Source organism: Pleurodeles waltl, chromosome 6, assembly GCF_031143425.1.
Source record: "Pleurodeles waltl isolate 20211129_DDA chromosome 6, aPleWal1.hap1.20221129, whole genome shotgun sequence".
NCBI lineage: Eukaryota > Metazoa > Chordata > Amphibia > Caudata > Salamandridae > Pleurodeles > Pleurodeles waltl.
In genome coordinates, this window is record NC_090445.1 from 1,181,425,744 (window position 1) to 1,181,446,775 (window position 21,032).

Below are 21,032 nucleotides of genomic sequence, written 5' to 3' on the forward strand. Positions count from 1 at the left end.
AAAGACTTGCTTCTTTATGTCAAGATTCTTACTTGGCAGTTCTGATTTACGCATCTTACAGGCAGTATCTTCAGTCTCAATGGGACCAATCCTTTTTCCATTTCAAAACTCTCCCTTTCAGTCTCTCTTCAGCCTCTTGGTGCTTCACTAAGATTTTCCAACCAGTGGTAGCCTTTCTCAGGGCTAAGGGAGTCAGGCTCATTGTTTATCTTGATGATTTCTTGATCATGGCACAGGACAAATCCTGTCTCGTAGCTCATTTACATCTATGTCAATATTTTCTGTCAAGACTGGGTTTTCTAATCAATGTTCAAAAGTCTTCCCTAGTTTCTGCACAATGTTTGGAATTTCTATCTATAGACACTTATAGTCAATTCTTCAGCTCCCTCAGCAAAAAGTGTCTCTAGTAAAGAAAGAGATATGCCACGCCTTGTCTCTTGCGCTTTGTTTCCTCCGATCTCTAGCTCAGCTGGTGGGTCTGCTGGCTTCCTCCATTCAGGCCATTTTTTCCGATCCTTTAAATTACAGGGCCCTACAGAGATTCAAGATTCACTGCTTGGGCAAAGGTTTAGCTTATTCCGAACCGGTAACACTGGATTCAGAGACAAACTCCTCTGGTGGCTGAGTCACTTAGATGTCTGGAACGATTTTCTCTGCCCCAGGTCTTGTCTTACAGTCAGTCGCAAGTCAAACGGGATTGGGGGCAAGATGTGGTCAACTCTCAACTGGAGATACATGGGGGCATATTTATGGAAAGTGGCCCTGCACCGAGTGCAGCACCACTTTCCCTGCGCCCCTTTGCACCCCCCAACCGCCACCATGTGTGTGCCGTATTTAAAATACGGTGTACCATTGCACAGGGTAGGGGGCAACAGTGTAATTTCTTATGACGCTATTGATCTACTCTGCAGGAATAGTGCAAAAATATTGGCGCTACTCCTGCAGAGTACATAGGGCCGCATTCTAAAGAATGGATGCCCCCGTTTACCGCCTGCTCCTGAGCAGGCGTTAAAAGTACCATAAAAACTGGCACAAGGAAATCTCATAGGTGCAGGCATAACGTAGCACAAAGGAATACAGTGTGGCGCAATGCATGCATAGCGCCTCCCTGTAAATAAGGCACAGGGATTTCGGCAATGTTGAGCCACATTAACATAAAAAATAATGACGTTGATGTGGTGCAAGATGGTGCTAGAGCATTATAAATATACTCCATGGTCTCTTCAGGAGTCGTTCTTGCACATCAATTGTTTAGAGATGCTTGCAGGTTCCTTTGTCATTCAAACTTTTGTATAACACAGAGGAAAATGCACAATCCTATCATGGATGGACAACCTCTCAGCAGTCAGGTACAAAAACCATCTTGGAGGTACAAGTTCCAGAACTCTGGCAGTAGTTGCCAAGAGTCTTTGGAAATTTTGCCTTCAAAGGAATATTTCTGTCAAAGTGGAATATCTTCCAGGCAAATTGAATGCAGTGGCTGTCTGGTATTCCAGAGATCTTCATGATTCAACCCATTGGAGACTTCATCCTTCAGTGTTCAATTGTCTTGCTTTAATTTTTGGCTCTATCTCAATAGACCTCTTTGCTTCCCGTATCAACTCCCTTCCTTTTTCAGTTGGAAACCAGATCCATTAGCTCTTGCTACAGATGTATTCCTCCAATCATGGCCCCAGGGCCTCCTTTATGCCTTTCCCCTCTTTCATTTTAATTGCCTGAGTCCTCTTGCAAGTCCGCAGGCAACCTTTCATCCATGGTTCTCATCAGCCCCCATTGGAGGACTCAACCTTGGTATCCAATGCTATTGGAACTGTCTTCAGATTTTCCAGTGTGGATTCCTCCTTTTCCCAACTTACTTTGCAGCTCTCAGGGTCTTTGTCACAACCTCATTCTAGAGGGCTCCATGTCCCTCATAGCATGGAGGATTTCAGGGCTTCCTGGCGAACGGCAGGAATTTCAGAGGAAGGCTTCCCAGCTCATCCAACAATCCTGGGCCCCCTTGTTGGAGCCTGGCTTGGTTTGTAGTGGGTACCTAAGCTACTTACACCTTATACCAAGTCCAGTTATCCCTTATTAGTGAAATGTTGTCAGTGTCTAGAAACCAGGCTATCTAGGGGTAGTGTGGATGAGCAGCCAATGCCTAACTAGGAGACATGCAAAGCTCATGCAATACTGCTGTCGTCACACAGTACTTACACACATTCAGTGTTACAAAAATAAAAGTACTTTATTTTGGTGACATAAATGCCAAAAATACCTTACAGACTATACTCCCTTAGAAGGTAAGTAATATATACAGTATACACACTAGAATGCAGAAATAGCTGTAAAAACAGTTAGAAAACAGTACAAATAGTGAAAATCAAAATAGTTAGAAATAGGCCTAGGGGGAACACAAACCATATACTAAGAAAGTGGAATTAAAAATTTCGGTTTGCCACCTAGGCAAGTGTAGCGTGTAGAGGGGCGTTGGGAGAGTTAGAAAACACCAAAGGTAAGTAATAGAACCCACCCCAGAGCCCAGGAAAGCAGGAGTAAATCACAGTAACTTTCCTAGAACACACAAGAACACAAGAAAGAAGATTATGCAAGAACCAGAAGAGACTGCAACCAATGATGGATTCCTGGATCTGAAGACCTGTGGAAGAAGGGGACCAACTACAAGAAGCTCTGAAAAATCTAGGGAGAACAGGAGCCTCTGCTAACCCGGATGAAGGTGCAAAAGAAGAACCACCGGTGAAGAACAGTCAGTATTGCACCCAAGAAGATGGATGCGGGCTCCTGGTTGGTGCAGATGATGTCCCATGCCGGATGGATAATTGCAGTCTGGTTTGCGTTGCTGGATTCCACCAACAAGCTTTGGCACATGCAAAGCATGTGGTTAGTAGACAATGGAGCTGCCCAGGACCAGAAGGGACCTGGTGGGCTCTACCCAGGAGGAGACTGAGGGGGCTCTCAGCAACTCATAGAGCCCTCAGAAGACCAGGCAGCATGCACGGGAGTCCCACAGCACGGGGACAAAGAAGGTGCAAAAGGAGGCCCATGCAGCACTACACAATGAGATCCCACGCTGCAAGAGAACCACTCAGGAAGCTGTGCGTCATAGGATAGAGTACTGGGGGCCAGAGCTGCACGGTGCACAAAGAACTTTGTGGAAGGATGCCAACAAGCCTTGGCAACTGCACAACACATGGTGCAGGGGAGTACTGTCTTGCGTGGGGAGGCAAGCTCTTACCTCCACCAAAGTTGGAAAGCTGGACGTCTGGACCGTCGGGACCACTTCAGTCCCCCACTCGTGTTGCTGGATCCAAGCACTCCTTCACTTCAAGGGAGATTCCTTTGTTCTTCTGGTGCACGCTGAGGACAGGCAGTCCTCGTAGGATGCACGACCTGGAAATAGTTGCAGTTGTTGGCAGGAGCTGAAGATACAATGTTGCAGAAGGCATCTTTGCTTCTTTGTTGCAGCTTGTAGAGTTCCTGGAGGGTCCAGATTCAGTTTTGTCAGTAGAAGTTGAAGTAAAGGATGCAGAGGATTCCTGCTGGGTCTTCAATCTGAATCTGAGGAAACACCCAGAGGAGAGACCCTAAATAGCCCTGAAAGAGGGATTGGTCAGCTACACAGGCAAGCACCTATCAGGGGAGGGCCTCTGACATTACCTGCTGGCACTGGCCACTCAGATGCTCCCAGAGTGCCCTGCCAACTTCGAATCCAATATGGCAAAACCCAGGGACACTCTGGAGGAGCTCTGAGCACCACCCCTGGGGTGGTGATGGACAGGGGAGTGGTCACTCCCCTTTCCTTTGTCCAGTTTCGGTTTAGGATCCCTGAACCGGTGTAGACTGGATTATGCAAGGAGGGCACCATCTGTGCCCTTCAAAGCATTTCCAGAGGCTCTAGGAGGCTACCCCTCCCATGCCTGTAACAACTATTTCCAAAGGTAGAGGGTGTAACATCCCTCTCCCAGAGGAAATCCTTTGTTCTGCCTTCCTGGGCTTGAGCTGCTCAAGCAACAGGAAGGCAGAAACCTGTCTGTGAGGTGGCAGCAGCTGGGGCTGCCTGGAAAACCTCAGAAGGTTGTAATGGTAGTACTGGGGGTCCTCTAAGGAGCCCCCAGACTGCATGGAATCATACAACCAATGCTTGCAAAAGCCTTGGGGTATGAGTCCAACATGTTTGATACCAAACATGGACATATTCAGAGTTACCATTGTGAAGCTGTACATAGGTAGTGACCTATGTCCAGTGGACGCATAAAATGGCGTCCCCGCACTTACAAGGTCTGGGAAAAGTGGCCTGGGTGACGTGGGGGCACCTCTGCTAGTGCAGGGGTGCCCTCATACACAGGTACTCTGCACTCAGCCTTCAGGGTTATAAGGCCTGACATGTAGGTGACTTATAAGTGACCTGGTGCAGTGTGAATGGCAGTGAAAGGGGGCATGCACCATTTCACACAGGCTGCAATGGCAGTTCTGTAGAAGCTTTCGCATGGGCTCCCTACGGGTGGTAAAAGAAATGCTCCAGCCCACAGGGATCCCCTGGAACCCCAATGTCCTGGGTAGCTAGGTAACATATACTAGGGAAGTATAAGGGGGCCCCAGTATGCCAATTATGAGTAGAATACTGTGTTAACAGGATCCAACAACCAAATTTAGAGGGAGAGAGCATAACTACTGGGGTCCTGGTTAGCAGGATCCCAGTAGACACAGCCAAACACACTGACAAACAGGCCAAAAATGGGGGTAACCATGCTATAAAGAGGCTACTTTCCTTCACCCCTGGCACAGCAAAGGTATGCAAGTCAGCTTGGTTGGTCTGGTGTTGCTGATGTTTGAACAAGGATTCAGATCCTCTTTTGGCAAATGTGACTTTGTTGGATAATTTTCTAGCTTCTTTGGCTTCACAAGGCAAAGCCCATCATACTATTAACTACAGATCCACAGTTTCTTCAGAGCATGGCAGAGTAGACGGAAGACCTGTGGGAGAACACCCGCTGGTAGGTCACATAAAGGGAGTACGTTTTTCTAACCCTCCTGTTCCCAAGTATTATTCCATGTGGGATGTTAATTTGATGTTACGTTTATTATTTCATGGCCAGACAATGCTGATCTATCTCTCAAGCATTTATCTTCAAACTTGACTATGCTCTTGTGTTTGGTTTCACTCAAAAATGTCTCTGATGTCAAAGCACTAGATGTATCTTCTTTCCATTATTCATCTCTAGTTTATTTTCAGGTTACTAGATGCACAGAAAATAATTTTGCGTCTGTTCATTATACTTTTTCCCCTCTCAACCTAAGTTATGTGCTGGTAATTGTTTAAAGACTTACATTTCACGAATTGCAGATCTCAGAAGCGTCTCCACGTCCCAACTCCTTATTTCCTTTCAGAAACCCCATAAGCCTGTTTCTACACCCACTTTGGTCCATTGGGTTGAATGGGTCATGTCCTTGGCTGGCATTAGCACTGATTTCTTTGGCACCCATTCAACCAGAGGAGCTTTGGCCTCTGGGGCTTTCTTAGCCCCAGAGGCTATTCTCAGATCTGCAGATTGGTCAGACATTAACATATTTAGAACTTTTTATTGTAGGCCAATTGCTTATCCATCTAAATCTGTTATATCACTGCTTTGTACAAGCATAATATGAGCCCCCGGTCTTGTTATAAAACTGACATTTTCCTAGCCTTAGTGTCTTAAAGGCTAGATTTCATTAAAGACATATAGGCAAGTATTATCCCACCACAGTCTGCAGTCCCAGTGCCTTCAACAAGCTCTGCTGTGTCCACTTAGCTTGCCGAAGCATCATGTCCTCAGGGTTCCTCTCTGCAGATTTCCCTCCCTGCTTCCACATTTCAAGATATGGCTACTTATCTCCTCATGGACATCTTCAAGGATTTGATAACTGTTATATTAATTTTGAGTTTGGTTTTAATTTTGATCTATTGACCTCATCTTGATTGACTCCTGCAAGAAAAGAGCTTGTTGCACTCAGTCAGGATAATTATTGTTGTGCTCGACGTAATATTGGTTATACCATTATGACGTAAAGTGGTAATTCTTCTACCAGGGTTTTCTGGGTATTGATTTTGGCTACTGTTTCTTAAAGCAAGAAAAGTTTAGACGTAATACTTGCCCCTAGTCTTTAATAAATCTGGCTTTTCAGACACCAAGACAAGGAAAATCTCAATTCTAGGGTTTATTCTTGGAAGTAGTTTCATTGTTTGCGAAGAAGATATTGACCCAATAACAATAATTGTTTATTAGTTAGAAATATTTGTCAACCTTATTGACACTTTTGCAATCATTTGAAAAAAATGTTTTTCGTTTCCATCTGCAGCTCATTACAGCATTGATAAAAAACATTTTTTAAAGAATGAACTTTAGACCATTTGTCTAAAAGCACTGTTCATTACTTATTTCACTATCATCTATTGTAGTCGGCCGAAACCAAAATACAATTTTCTAAATTGGCGTCTCGTGACAAGATTCCTTTCATTGTAGACGGTGGCTCGGGCAGCCACCATGAGCAGGTAGCAGTCAGCCTGGCACAAATAGAAGAGCCATATTAGTACGATCTATCCTTTCCATTGCAAATGTGAAAGAAATACTTTTCGCTGGCCTTTACATAAAGCTTGCACATACTAAACTGGCTTTCAAACTCTTGATGATTTCTGTGCTGCATTAATATAACTGTGCATTTGTACTTTTACCAAATATATTTTAAACACTTGCGTATGCATATAATGCATTAGATTAAGTATGCAATGTATTACAACATAAGATTTCAGTGCTGTGGACTACTTTAGTACACAGTTAACGTCCTCTCTAGGCAGTGCCTCCATACTGTAATACTAATAATCTTTTCATTTCCAAAAAACTGTTTTCTGTTGTTACAATGACAACACTGCCAGTGCTTTGGGCAGTGCAAGGCACTACGGGAAACATGGTCCTTCATAATTGCGTACACCTAGACTAGCACGAGAAACGTGTTCTGAAACACTACAACCCGAGCATGCAACACCACCACCACTGGGAACTGTACAATGGCACCTCCATGTACAACCAATTGTATGGCAGGACTGGAGGCTCTGATTATGCTTTTACCTTCTTTACTTGAAACTCACAGCAGCAAAAAACAACTACAACTCCCATGAACACCATTAGTATGTCACCAAACATGTGATCCATATAGCTCAATCACAGTGTCCCTCAAAGTATAACATTGTTTAATATTTTTTTCTTGTCCTCTTCTGTCAGTTCGGCAGCTTTTCCCGGGAATCATCCAGACAGCTTAATTTCTCTTTTGTTGCTAAAAGCAGAAGGACCAGATCTTACTGTTTTGTTCCTATCTTATCTTGTACATTATAACAATGCAAACAAAGCTTTCCATTTTACTGTGACAAAGTTGTCACTTCTATAAAAATCGTGTGAAGAATACTGATACCCAACATAGATCCAAGTAGTGAAGTTCAACAGGAAGGGATAGTCCTCTGAAGATTAAAGGGTGGAACGATCTTCGCCTCCATGTCCTTACTAGAACTGAAATTTTCCTTTATATTTGCCAGGAAATTTTTCATTCTATCGCAGGACTGGAGGCTCTGATTATGCTGGTTCAAACCTTACTTACCAAAATGGCAGCCAACTGTGGAGTTGGTTTAAACTAAAACCTTTTAAAAACAGAATCCAATGCCTGATCGGCTGTTCTCAATATGTACTCCAAACATGCTTCTAGAGTGAATGTTCTAGAGGACATAGCTCCTCTGGTCGGGTGTGCCCCAAGTGTGTGTGTAGTTTATTTGCTTTTGTGAGTTTCAAGTAAAGAGGGGAAAAGCATAATCTTCGTCTCAGTGTCCTTAATATGATTGAAAATTTCCTTTACGTTTCCTAGGATTTTTTTCATTCTCTTTTGTTTGTTTCAACCATGCTACTGTATAATATGATAAAAGACATTGACAACGCCAATAACTCTTGTGTTGCCAGGACCTATTGGCTTTGCCAATGCTTGTTAAAATGTAGCCATGTATGAGTATAAGTGACAACAGAGTTGTCCATTAAATGAGTTAGTGTGCCTACAGATGAAGTTACTATGTAACCACTGCTCTTATTTACGAGTTTGGAGCGCAATGCGCGTACAGACCACAAAAGAGCAGTTTCCCATGTACAATAAAACACTGAGCAAAATTGCTAGGGGGTAAAAATTACAAGAGAAGAAAACAGGAGATGTTAGAGTTCCGGTGATAGTTCAAAAAATATGTTTTTCCAATTTGCCAAATACATTAAACTGGTTGTATTGCACAAAATACCATATCTGCTAGTTAAAGATGTCCATTTATGTTAACCTAAAACTAGAATTCTATGTCAGGACCGTAGGCTTCGGGTATGCTTCTCCTTCTATGCTGTTTATTAATGTCAAATATACAGTGACCAATGAAAACATTTTTTTTTCTTAAACTACATTATCCATATGATTTATGGATGATATCACAAGAAAAGTCCAATCATAACCCTTCAAACATTATATAGACCAGAGGAACCAAATGTCTTCCTCTTTCTTTGCTGCTTCACATAAAGATGAATACCAATCCTTTCATATATCTATGAATGCTAAAGTTCTTTATATGTGATTAACCGTGTAGTGATGTGCAACCCGCCTGCCAACGAGCATTTTAAACATGTGCTGTATTTTTTCTTGTATTAAAAGAGCACGCGATTACTCAGCGCACGCAAGTAACTGATCTACAGCTTTGTTGCCGCTCAGAACGATCACACATGAGATTACACAGCCTGTGTAATCACCACGTATCGCTCCCCAGATCAGGCCACAGTACACTCGTTACACCAGGTGGGGGTGCTGAGAGGTTGGAGTACGGAGCACATTTGCACGTGGACCGCAGTTCTCTTTCTTTCTCGCTGCCTGCTCGCGCTTGAAGTGTTGCAGGTCAGTTTCTATTCAAAATTGGAACGCGGGCCCACATGAGACTCGCGAGTTGTGAGTCACCTCCCGCATAGCAGTCTCTACGCCAGGGATATAAAAATTGGCTATCACAGGATTCATCCTGAGGGGTAAACGGCCGAAGCGCCCAGCCTCTCATTCGGCCTAATATGCATGGGGGCTCCACCCCCACCATTGTTTACATCTAGAAGCTCAGGAAAATAGATATATTCATAAATTGGCATAAATATTCGAAAATTTCCACTTTTAGCCACCATGACTGACAGACAGCCCTCAGACGAAGCCACATATCTCCAGGAGCAGGAAGCCCTGCTCCTCGCCGAGGACATTGTGCACGCCATTGATGCCTCAGTGGCCCAATCAGTGAACTGCAGCCTATTGCTAGACAACTAAAAAGGTATGCCTTGACAGTTCCCCCTTATGGCCAATCTAATCCCATGCCCCTGACTCCCCAAGCCGACGAACAATCCCCACCTGCCGAATGGCCCCACGCTGCTCCCATGACCAACACGGCCCAGGCCACAGCCACGGACCATGAATATTCAGCTCTGCCTTCTACCAGCACCCAAACCCTCTCCTTTCCTACTCAGGATGATGCCTTTAATGACTCTCGCTCCCCTCACTCAGACTCCCTTGGGGGCAGATCGGCCTATATTTGTAATGCCCATCTGCCCCCAAGGGGGGCAGAAAGCCCACCAGACACCGGGGAAGAATTGTTTTTAAAAAAAAGAGGGTGGGGGTAGGGCAATACCCACACCCAAATAAATAGGGACAGAGTTATTCAGACCACCGGTAGGCAGATGGGGCAATTGCCCCCAATCCACTCCCTGGGTGGGTAGAAAGTCTACTAGATGCTAGGGAATTAAAAAACAAGACGGTGGGGTGGTGGTTATGAACCAGTATGTGCATGATTATGCCCCCACCCCAACTGAAGGGAGCAACAGTCTTTCAGCTCTTCCCCCACACACTAAAAGATCTTATCTCAACGGCAAGCAAGAGGGCATTTGATTATTTTGGGTTTTGGTTTTACATTTGGGCCATGAGAGCTTGTCTAACTCTCAAAATTGTCCCACTTGGAATGGTGAGGGCTGTACTTTTTTGACTTTGGGACTCTGCCTTGTAGAATAATCTATGAGACCTAGGCACATCTGAAAACTAAACATCTGTGTGAGCCCAACGTGGCATGCTTCACATGCACCCAGCACCATTTTCTTTCCCACATTACCCTGCAAACCTCCAACTTTGCTTGAAATCATACATTTTTGCCACATTTTTGTGATGGAACCTTCTGGAATCTGCAGGAATCCACAAAGTTCCTACCACCCAGCATTGTCGCATCTATAATGATAAATATTCTGCCCCACTTGTCAGCCTAAAAACGCTTTTTTCAAACTGCCCTTTTGGACCCGCTTTGGTTCCCCCTCAATTTTGACATGTTTTTGGCTCTTCCCTGTCACAGGCACTTGGCCCAACTACACAAGTGTGGAATAACTTTTATCGGGAGACTGAAAGGAACGTTGGGTGGTAGGAAATTTGTGCTGGTGTGGTAATCCCAGACAGAAATGTGAGGAAAATGTGATTTTATTAGCTAAATTTGAGGTTTGCTGAAAATTCTGGGTAAGAAAACACTGGGGGATCCACACAAGTCGCACCTCCCTGGACTCCCTTGGGTGTCTAGTTTCCAGAAATGTCTGGGTTTCGTAGGTTTCCCTAGATGACTACTGAGCCCAGGACCAAAAACGCATGTGACCCCCCGCTGCAAAAACAGGTAGTTTTGTAGTTAATTATTTTGATGTATCCATGTAGTGTTTTGGGGCATTTCCTGTCGCGGGTGATAGGCCTACCCACACAAGTATGAACCATTTTTTTGGGAGATGTGGGGGAATGCTCTGTAGAAGGAAGTGTGTGGCTCCCTCAGATTCCAGAACTTTGTAGCACCGAAATGTGAGGAAAAAGTGTTTTTTTGCCACCTTTTGAGGTTTGCTAAGGATTCTGGGTAACATAACCTGGTGAAAGCACCTCAAGTTACCCTATCCTGGGTTCCCCTAGGTGTCTAGTTTTCAGAAATGTCCAGGTTTGGTAGGTTTTCCTAGGTGCCGGATGAGCTAGCGGCCACAATCCACAGCTAGGCACTTTGTAAAAAACAGATCATTTTTCTTTGGGAAAATATGATGTGTCCATGCTGTGTTTTGGGGCATTTCCTGTTGCGGGCACTAGGCCTACTCACACAAGTGAGGTACCATTTTTATCGGGAGACTTGGGGGAATGCTGGGTGGAAGGAAATTTGTGGCTCCTCTCAGATTCCAGAATTTTCTATCACTGAAATGTGAGGAAAAAGTGTTTTTTTGCCAAATTTTGAGGTTTGTAAAGTATTCTGGGTAACAGAACCTGGTAAGAGCGCCGAAGGTTAACCCATTCTGGGTTTACCTAGGTGTCTTGTTTTAAAAAATGCACAGGTTTGGGAGGTCTTCCTAGGTGCTGACTGAGCTAGAGACCAAAATCCACAGCTAGGCACTTTCCAAAAAACACGTCAGTTGTCAATGCAAAAATTTGGTGTGTCCATATTGCGTTCTGGAGCATTTCCTGTCACGGGCACTAGGCCTACCAACACAAGTGAGGTACCATTTTTATTTGGAGACTTGGGGGAATGCTGGGTTGAAGGAAATTTGTGGCCCACGAGATTCCAGAACTTTATATCACCGAAATGTGAGGAAAATGTGTTTTTTAGCCAAATTTTGAGGTTTGCATAGGATTCTGGGTAACAGAACCTAGTGAGAGCCCCACAAGTCACCCCATCCTGAATTCTCCTAGGTGTCTAGTTTTAAAAAATGCACAGGGTTGGTAGGTTTCCCTAGGTGCCGTCTGAGCTAGATGCCAAAATCCACATCTAGGCACTTTCCAAAAACACTTCTGATTTCAATGTAAAAATGTGATGTGACCCTGTTTTTTTTCCTGTTGCGGGCACTAGGCCTACCCACACAAGTGAGGTACCATTTGTATCGAGAGACTTGGGGGAACACAGAATAGAAGAACTAGTGTTATTGCCCCTTGTCTTTCTCTACATTTTTTCCTTCCAAATGTAAGACAGTGTGTAAAAAAGATGTCTATTTCAGAAATGCCCTGTAATTCACATGCTAGCATGGGAACCCTGGAATTCAGAGCTGTGCAAATAACCACTGTTTCTAAACACCTAAACACCTTATCTTATGCTCATTTTGGAAAAACAAAGGTTTACTTGATACCTATTTTTCACTCTTTATATTTCACGAAATGAATTGCTGTATACCCGGTATAAAATGAAAACCCATTGCAAGGTGCAGCTCCTTTATTGGCTCTGGGTACCTAGGGTTCTTGATGAACCTACAAGTCCTATATATCCTCACAACTAGAAGAGTCCAGCAGACGTAACAGTATATTGCTTTAAAAAATATGCCATAGCTAGAAAAAGTTATAGAAGAAAATGTGGACAGAAAGGGCTCTTTTTTCACCTCAATTTCTCTATTTTTTTATTTTAGCTGTTACTTTCCTTGGGAAAACCTTGAAGGATCCACACAAATGACCCCTTGCTTAATTCAGAATGTTGTCTACTTTTCAGAAATATCAGACTGTCCGTAATCCACCATTAGTTTCACACCCATTTCTGTCACTAACTGGAAGGATGCTGAAAGCACAAAAAGATAGTAAAAATGGAGTATGTCCCAAGGAATATGCCAAACTGTGTTGAAAAATGTGGTTTTCTGATTCAAGTCTGCCTGTTCCTGAAAGCTGGGAAGATGGTGATTTTAACACCAACCCTTTGTTGATACCATTTTCAGGGAAAAAAACCACAAGCTTTCTTCTGCTGACCTTTTTTCCCATTCTTTTTACCAAAATAACATTTTAGCTGGATTTTGGCTAACTTCTTGGTCTCCTCCAGGGGAAACTACAAACTCTGGGTACCTCTGGAATCCCTAGGATGCTGGGTAAAAAGAACTGCAAATTTGGCGTGCGTAGCTTATGTGGAAAAAAAAAGGTATGTGGGCCTAAGCGAGAATGTAGATTTTCCTAGTAAGTTTACGAAGGAAAGTCTTAATTTTATTAAAGACACGGAGGCGAGTATTATGCATTTCTTTTCTAATTTTATTAAACAGCAGCTGCAGCCAAGAACTACAATTCCCATGAGGCAATGAACATGTGGCCAATGGGAAGCAAACTGTAGTCAAAGAAAAATCCACCAATCACCAACCACTAGGCCGTATAATACATATCCTGACTGAGAACAGCCCTCTTTTCTTGTGCAAGCTTACGAAGTAAACAGTGGAATAGTAGAACAACAAATACATAACGCCATGAACACCAACAAAAGTTCCTGAACCACAATTAACAGTCCCGATATGGAATGTGGAAGATCCTGGATCCTGGAATCTAGCAAGTTGGACACTGACGCCGTAGAAGGAGTGGCACCAGAGACGAGGTGTAGAGTGCTGAGATCCTTAAGAGGAAGATTGTTGAGTCGCTGAAGAAGTTGCTGGGAGGGAACAAAAATAATAAGCATTAGAATTTGTTGAGGCGGGATAATACTCGCCTCCGTGTCTTTAATAAAATTAAGACTTTCCTTCGTAAACTTACAAGGAAAATCTACATTTTGGGGGTCATTCTGACCTCGGCGGTAAAAGGCGCTTACCGCCGGTCAGAAGACCGCCATAACACCGCCGCGGCCGCGGTAAACCGCCACGGTCATTCTGACCCGCAACTGCCAAACCGCCGAAAACCCGACATCCTCAATAATCCGCCACACCAAAGGTCAGCGAAAAAATGGCGCTGACCAAACCACCACCGTCACGCCAACAGAAATACGCCCATACCATTCCGACCCACAAATCCACACGGCGGTCTTTCAAACGCGGTATTCCATTGGCGGTACACACCGTCGCAGTCAAAATACACACACCCATAGAAAACTCAGCCACATTGGTCAGTTCGAAATACACTCACCTGATACACATACTAACACCACTCCCACACACCCAACACAATATAAAACACACACCCACATCACCCACAAGCCCCTACGACCCGAAATCATTGACGAAGGCTAGAGACAGAGCACAGAATAGAGAATCCCACAACACAGAGGCACACAACACCATCACCCACACAGAATCCACGCACCAAACACCACACACCACCACACGCACCACACTCATCACCACAAACGCCACCCCACACCTCAACCACACCACCCCATGGCACCCCAAAGACACCCCAGGTTCAGTGACGCCGCACTCAGGGTCATGGTGGAGGAAATAGTCCGTGTAGAGCCCCAGCTCTTCGGGGCACAGGTGCAGCACACCACAATTGCCAGGAAGATGGAGCTACGGCAAAGGATAGTGGACAGGGTCAACGTGGTGGGACAGCATCCACGCAATCGGGAGGACATCAGGAAGAGATGAAACGACCTACGGGGGAAGGTGCGTTCCATGGTATCAAGGCACAACATAGCGGTGCAGAAGACTGGCGGCGGACCCCCACCTACTCACCCAGAATTTACCGCGTGGGATGAGGAAGTCTTGCACATCCTGCATCCTGAGGGCCTCGCTGGAGTAGGCGGAGGAATGGACTCTGGTAAGGCAAATCTTCACTACTGCTTCCCACCCCCACCCCACCTGAATGCCAAATCATACCCCCACCCTCACCCTCTCCCCCATCACACCAACCCCTAGCAAAAGCCTCACCATCACAACCAACCCATCCCAACACCAAGCCCTGCATGCGACCCCAAAGCATGGACACCCATCACCAAAGCATGCCCACTGCACACACACATCACCCCCACAAGCCACCCTCACAAAAGCCCCCACAAGGAAATGCCTGCACATGGGTACACGGACACCCACCCATCACACGAAATGCCACACACAGAAGCAATAACCATACCTTTATACCCCTGCAGGACCCGAATGCCACCACACCGCCACGGAGGGTCCAGAGATGTCCATCCCACCCCCAGAAGAGGCCCCGAGCGATGACAGCAGCTCTGTCTCCCTGGAGCCAGACGACCAGCCCGGCCCATCGGGGACCTCTGGACAGTCGGTTCCCCACAGACAGCCACAGTCTACACCAGACCCAACCCCCTCTGGGAACACCAGCACAGCTCCCACCCAGCGGGCCCATGCCTCTGTCTCCAGGGCACGTAAATCAGCGGTGTGTCCACCACTACAGGGCACCCAGGTTGACCCACCACCCCAACAACAACAGGGACCTGGGGGCAGTGGTAGTGGGCACACCGGCCAGGGGACAGAGGCCCAGGAACACAGGGGAACTGGGAGGGCTGCTGTGCGACAGGGGGGGGACAGGCCCGGGGAACCGACTCTCCAAGAGGCCCTCTCCACCATCATGGGAGCATACCACCGCTCCCAGGAGACGATGGCGACGGTACTGGCCCGGTTCCAGGAGATCCAGGAACTGCAGGAGGAACGGTACATGGGGTTCAGGGAGGAACTGAGGAACATCGGTTCCGCAATGGGGACCATCGTCCTGGCCCTTACCCAGATCGTCACCACATTGCGGGACCATGTGGCACCCCAAAGGGCCCCTGTCACTAGCCCAGGCCAGGAACAGCCTACCACCTCCGCCGGCGCCAGTGGACAGGAGGCCCCCACACAACGACAGGCCACCAGAACCCCACCTCCTGCAGAAGAAGAACCACCCCGCAAGCGGAACCTGAGATCTCACAAGAAGACAGAGTAGGATTGCAAGACCCCCGCCAGCCTAAGATACCCCCTGATGTCATCCCACTGTCCCACATTGTCACCCTGTCCAACCTTGAACTGCCCCTGCTCCATCCTTCCACAGGCATATGGACAATGCACCTGTGCGACTGAGAACTGGACTCTGCCATGGACATTACTCCACCCCCACCCATCCCCGCTTCCCAATCATTTACCTATATCTAGCACTTTAAATAAATCACTTATTCCACTTAAATAAACAGGAGTCTGCTTGTATTCTTAACAAATGTATTACACATAACGGTTCAATAATGTCCAGTTACTTTGTGATGACAACATACCAATTTCAATAAGCTTTAGTCCATGGGCAAACAAAGCTGAAGTCAGGCAGTGGGTCATGCAGCTCTGAAAAGGGAAGGGAAAGTCACAAATCAGTTAACAGGACCTGGGGGGAAACACAGACAGTGGAGACGCATGAGGCCTTAAGTAAATGGAAATTGGGGTGGCTGTTTCTTACCTGTGTGCTACTGAAAGTATTGTTGTATGACTGTATCCCTGTTGTCCGTGTCGTCCCCGTCGTCTTCCTCTTCTTCACTCTCCGCAGGCTCCACAGCTGCAACAACACCACCATCTGGACCATCCTCCTGCAGAAAAGGCACCTGGCGTCGCAATGCAAGATTGTGAAGCATACAGCAGGCCACGATGATCTGGCACACCTTCTTTGGTGAGTACATGAGGGATCCCCCTGTCATATGCAGGCACCTAAACCTGGCCTTCAGGACCCCGAAGGTTCTTTCTATGATCCTCCTAGTTCGCTCATGGGCCTCATTGTAGCGTTCCTCTGCCCTTGTCCTGGGATTCCTCACTGGGGTCAGTAGCCACGACAGGTTGGGGTAACCAGAGTCACCAATTAGCCACACACGGTGTCTCTGTAGCTGTTCCATCACATAAGGGATGCTGCTATTTCGCATGACATACGCGTCATGCACTGACCCAGGGAACTTGGCATTTACATGGGAGATGTACTGGTCAGCCAAACAGACCACCTGGACATTCATCGAATGATAACTTTTTCTGTTTCGGTACACCTGCTCACTGTCTTTGGGGGGAACCAAAGCCACATGTGTCCCATCAATGGCCCCAATGATGTTGGGGATATGTCCAAGGGCATAGAAATCACCCTTCACTGTAGCCAATTCGCCCACCTCAGGGAAAATAATGTAGCTCCGCATGTATTTCATCAGGGCAGACAACACTCTGGACAAAACCTTAGAAAACATAGGTGGTCATTACGACCCTGGCGGATTACTTCCGCCAGGGCCGCGGGACGCGGTGGCACCGCCGACAGGCTGGCGGTGCCCCGCGGGGCATTCTGACCGCGGCGGCTTAGCCGCGGTCAGAGAAGGGAAACCGGCGGTCTCCCGCCGGTTTCCCGCCGGTTTCCCGCTGCCCCCAAGGAATCCTCCAAGCCGGCGCAGCTTGCTGCGCCGGCTTGGGGATTCCGACTCCCCCTCCCGCCATCCAGTTCCTGGCGGTTCTCCCGCCGGGAACCGGATGGCGGGAGGGGGAGTCGCGGGGCCCCTGGGGGCCCCTGCAGTGCCCATGCCAACGGCATGGGCACTGCAGGGGCCCCCGTAAGAGGGCCCCAAAATGTATTTCACTGTCTGCCTTGCAGACAGTGAAATACGCGACGGGTGCAACAGCACCCGTCGCACCTTCCCACTCCGCCGGCTCGATTACGAGCCGGCTTCATGGTGGGAAGGTCGTTTTCCCCTGGGCTGGCGGGCGGCCTTTCGGAGGCCGCCCGCCAGCCCAGGGGAAAACTTGGAATACCCTCCGCGGTCTCTGGACCGCAGAGCGGTATTCCTGACGCGCAACATTGACGGGCGGCCTCCGCCGCCCGTCAATGTTGGAATGAGGGCCATAGGCTGAGACATCCCAGATGATATGGCCACTGTTGTCTGAAACGACCCACTTGCCAAAAAATGGAGTACTGACAGAACCTGCACCAGAGGGGGAATCCCTGTGGGTTGGCGGATGGGGGACATCAGGTCTGGCTCCAGCTGGGCACATAGTTCATGTATAGTTCCTCTGTCAAGCCGGTATGTAAGTATGATATGTCGTTCTTCCATTGTCGACAGGTCCACCAGCGGTCGGTACACGGGAGGATTCATCCTTCTCCTCGCAAGTCCCAGCGGACGGTGCCTAGGAAGGACAACATGGAGCACAGAGTCAAGCAACCCACAGGTTCGTTCACACAGCTTGCACAGTACACGAATCGCTATGCATGGAACGGCTTGTATGAGTGGCAATGCAAGGCCTAGGCCTGTGTGGCGCAGTAGAAATCATGCCATGTGGGCCCTTGAAATGGCGGCTGCCTGACCTGTGAAGTGTGACAGTGGGATGTGAGGTCACTGCGCTGGCGTGGCACACCGTGGCGGTAGGCGGTCGAAGACCGCGGCGCAAAGCAGCATTGGTTAACATTGAACCCTATGGGTCTCAGGAGCCAATGACGATGTGCGCCGGCGGTCGCGGTACGCACCGCCGCGGTACGCACCGCCGCGGGCGTGACCGCCATTTTCTATCTGATTAATCACTCGAGACCTGATCATCCACAGGAGAGAACCTATACTGCAAGTGCTGCTGTGACCTCGGTCTGGGAGATACAATGGCTGCTGCGACTGGGGAAAGGGCCCCTGCCTTCACTTCCGAAGAATTGGAGAAACTTGTTGATGGGGTCCTCCCCCAGTATGCGCTACTCTACGGTCCTCCAGACCAACAGGTTAGTACACAGGGTGCACGCTGAATGGGCTATGCCTGTGTTGAGTGGGGTGTATGTAAGATGGTGGGGAGGGGAGCGAATGAGGAGTGCAACGCACGACAGATGGGAACATGTGCCACATGGCAAGGTTGGGGAGGGGGGGCCACTCACATCTACCATGCTGAAAAGTGATGATATTTCCTTTCCCACCCTGTACATGTCAAATAGGTCAGCGCCCATCAGAAGGTCGACATTTGGCGTGCCATCGCCAAGGACGTCCAGGCCCTGGGGGTCCACAACAGACGGGGCACCCACTGCCGAAAGAGGTGGGAGGACATCCGCCGCGGGACCAGAAAGACCGCCGAGTCTCTGCTGGGGATGGCCTCCCAACGTAGGAGGGGTGCCAGCCGCCAATTGACCCCCCTGATGTCCCGGATCCTGGTGGTGGCCTACCCCGATTTGGATGGGCGCGTGAGGACATCACAGCAGACACAAGGGGGTAAGTATCAGCACATTCTGCTATCTTTGCGCGCAGTGGAGGTGTCTGGGTGGGGGAGGAGGGCTGTGGGTAACTCAAGGCCAGGGCGCTTTCTGTAGGCTAGTCCCCTCCGTTAGCCATGGCCCTGTGCCCCCGTCCCCCACCTCTGTAGGGTGGCAAGTACAGCTATCCATGGTCCTGCATCACCCATGTGTGCATTTGTCGTCCATAGACCTGTAGGCCTAGTCACAAGAACTGAGTAGTGTACCCCGATTGCGCAGCGTAGTGCAGGGGGCTTCTGTGTCTGTCCTCTCCGCCAACGGTGTTGCCAATGCATGCACTCAACCTGTCTTCATTTCTCCCCCCCACCCATTTTCTTTTCCTTCCTGTGCATGTGTGCATTAGCACCATCAGGCGGAGGAGAAGTGGCATCGGCGCACGAGGGAGCTGCATCTCACATGGCCCCGGAGGGCCATGCAACGGACAGCGGTGAGACGGAGGGCGAGGGGAGCTCCACAACGGGGACCCGTGGAGACGTCAGCGACACCGACACGTCCTTGGAAGGGAGCTCCCTTGCGGTGGCGGCAACATCCGTGCCCACCGCAACTACAGGTACAGCCGCCACCCAGCGCACCAGCTCCGCCCTCCAAGCAGCCCCTCAGTGTTCGCCCCGTGCCCGCTCGCACACCAAGGCGGGCATCTCCTTCGCCCCAGGCACCTCAGGCCCTGCCCCAGTTACCCCTGCTGCCCTCAGTAAGGGGGTCATTGACCTCCTCCGGACGCTCATTGTTGGGCAGTCTACCCTTTTGAATGCCATCCAGGGGGTGGAAAGGGAGGTGCATCTGAGCAATGCATACCTGGAGGGCATTCATTCGGGTCAGGCTGCCCATCAGCGATCGTTCAACGCTCTGGCCTCAGCACTGACGGCAGCCATTGTCCCTGTCTCCAGACTCCCTCTTCTAACTCCCTCCACCCAGTCCCAGTCTCCTGTTCCTCAGCCTATCCCATCCACACATCAGACCAGCCTGCACACACCTCAACACCCAAGGGCAGCTCATCCAGACATAAGCACCACAGATCCCACAAGCATTCACACAAACAACATCCAGATGCAGACATGCCAACAGTCACTACCACCTCTGTGTCCCCCTCCTCCTCGTCACCCTCCTCCCTCCCTGTGACGTCTCCACTCACACCTGCATGCACACCACCATCAGCCAGTACTTCCATCACCAGCACACCCTCCATTACAGTCAGCACACGTGCAGTCACCACCCCCACTGCCATTTACACGTCCCCTGTGTCCTCTCCCACTGTGTCTGTCACCCCCTCTTCCAAACCACACAAACGCAGGCAGCCACCCACCCAACAGCCATCCACCTCACGAGAGCCTCCAGCCCAAGCACCTGCACCCAAAGACAGCACACTTGACTCTCCTACAACCACATCCTCTTCCTCCACTCCCATACCCACTACACCTACCGTTCCCATTGCTCCTAAAAAACTTTTCCTCTCCAAAATTAACCTCTTTGCATCACCTGACCCACCCCCTCCATCTGGTAAGAGTCCAAAGAGCACCACAGCCACCACCAGCCCTGCATCTAGTATCACCATAGTGCAGGGCTATTGGAGTCCACCAGCTCCTAGGGAAGGAACATCGGCCAGCAGCAAGGGGACACCCAGCCCACCCCCTGGGAAGAGGACAAGAAAACTTAAGGGCCGGCGCGAAAAGCCTGAGATGGCTGCCACCAAGGAGAGTGGCCTTGCCACGTCACCTGCCACATCATCTAAGGGAAGCAAGGGCCAGAGATCTGCAGCGAAGGAGGGCAAGGGCAGCAGGGCGGAGAAGACATGCAGCAGCCGAGCGCACCAGGAGGGCCCCACCAGCCCCATGCCGGGTGTGACGGACGACACCCACGGGCACAAGACTCCATCACAGGAGGGCCCCGCTACCGCAAGGTCGGAGGGCGACTAAGCGGGGAGTCTTGGCCAGGTCTGGCTCCCTTGAAAGTCAGGACAAGCACCGCTGAAGAGGGCCCCGCCAAGACAGGCACCGCTGAACAGGGCCCCGCCGTGAAGAGCACCGTTGAACAGGGCCCCGCCGTGAAGAGCACCGCTGAAGAGGGCCCCG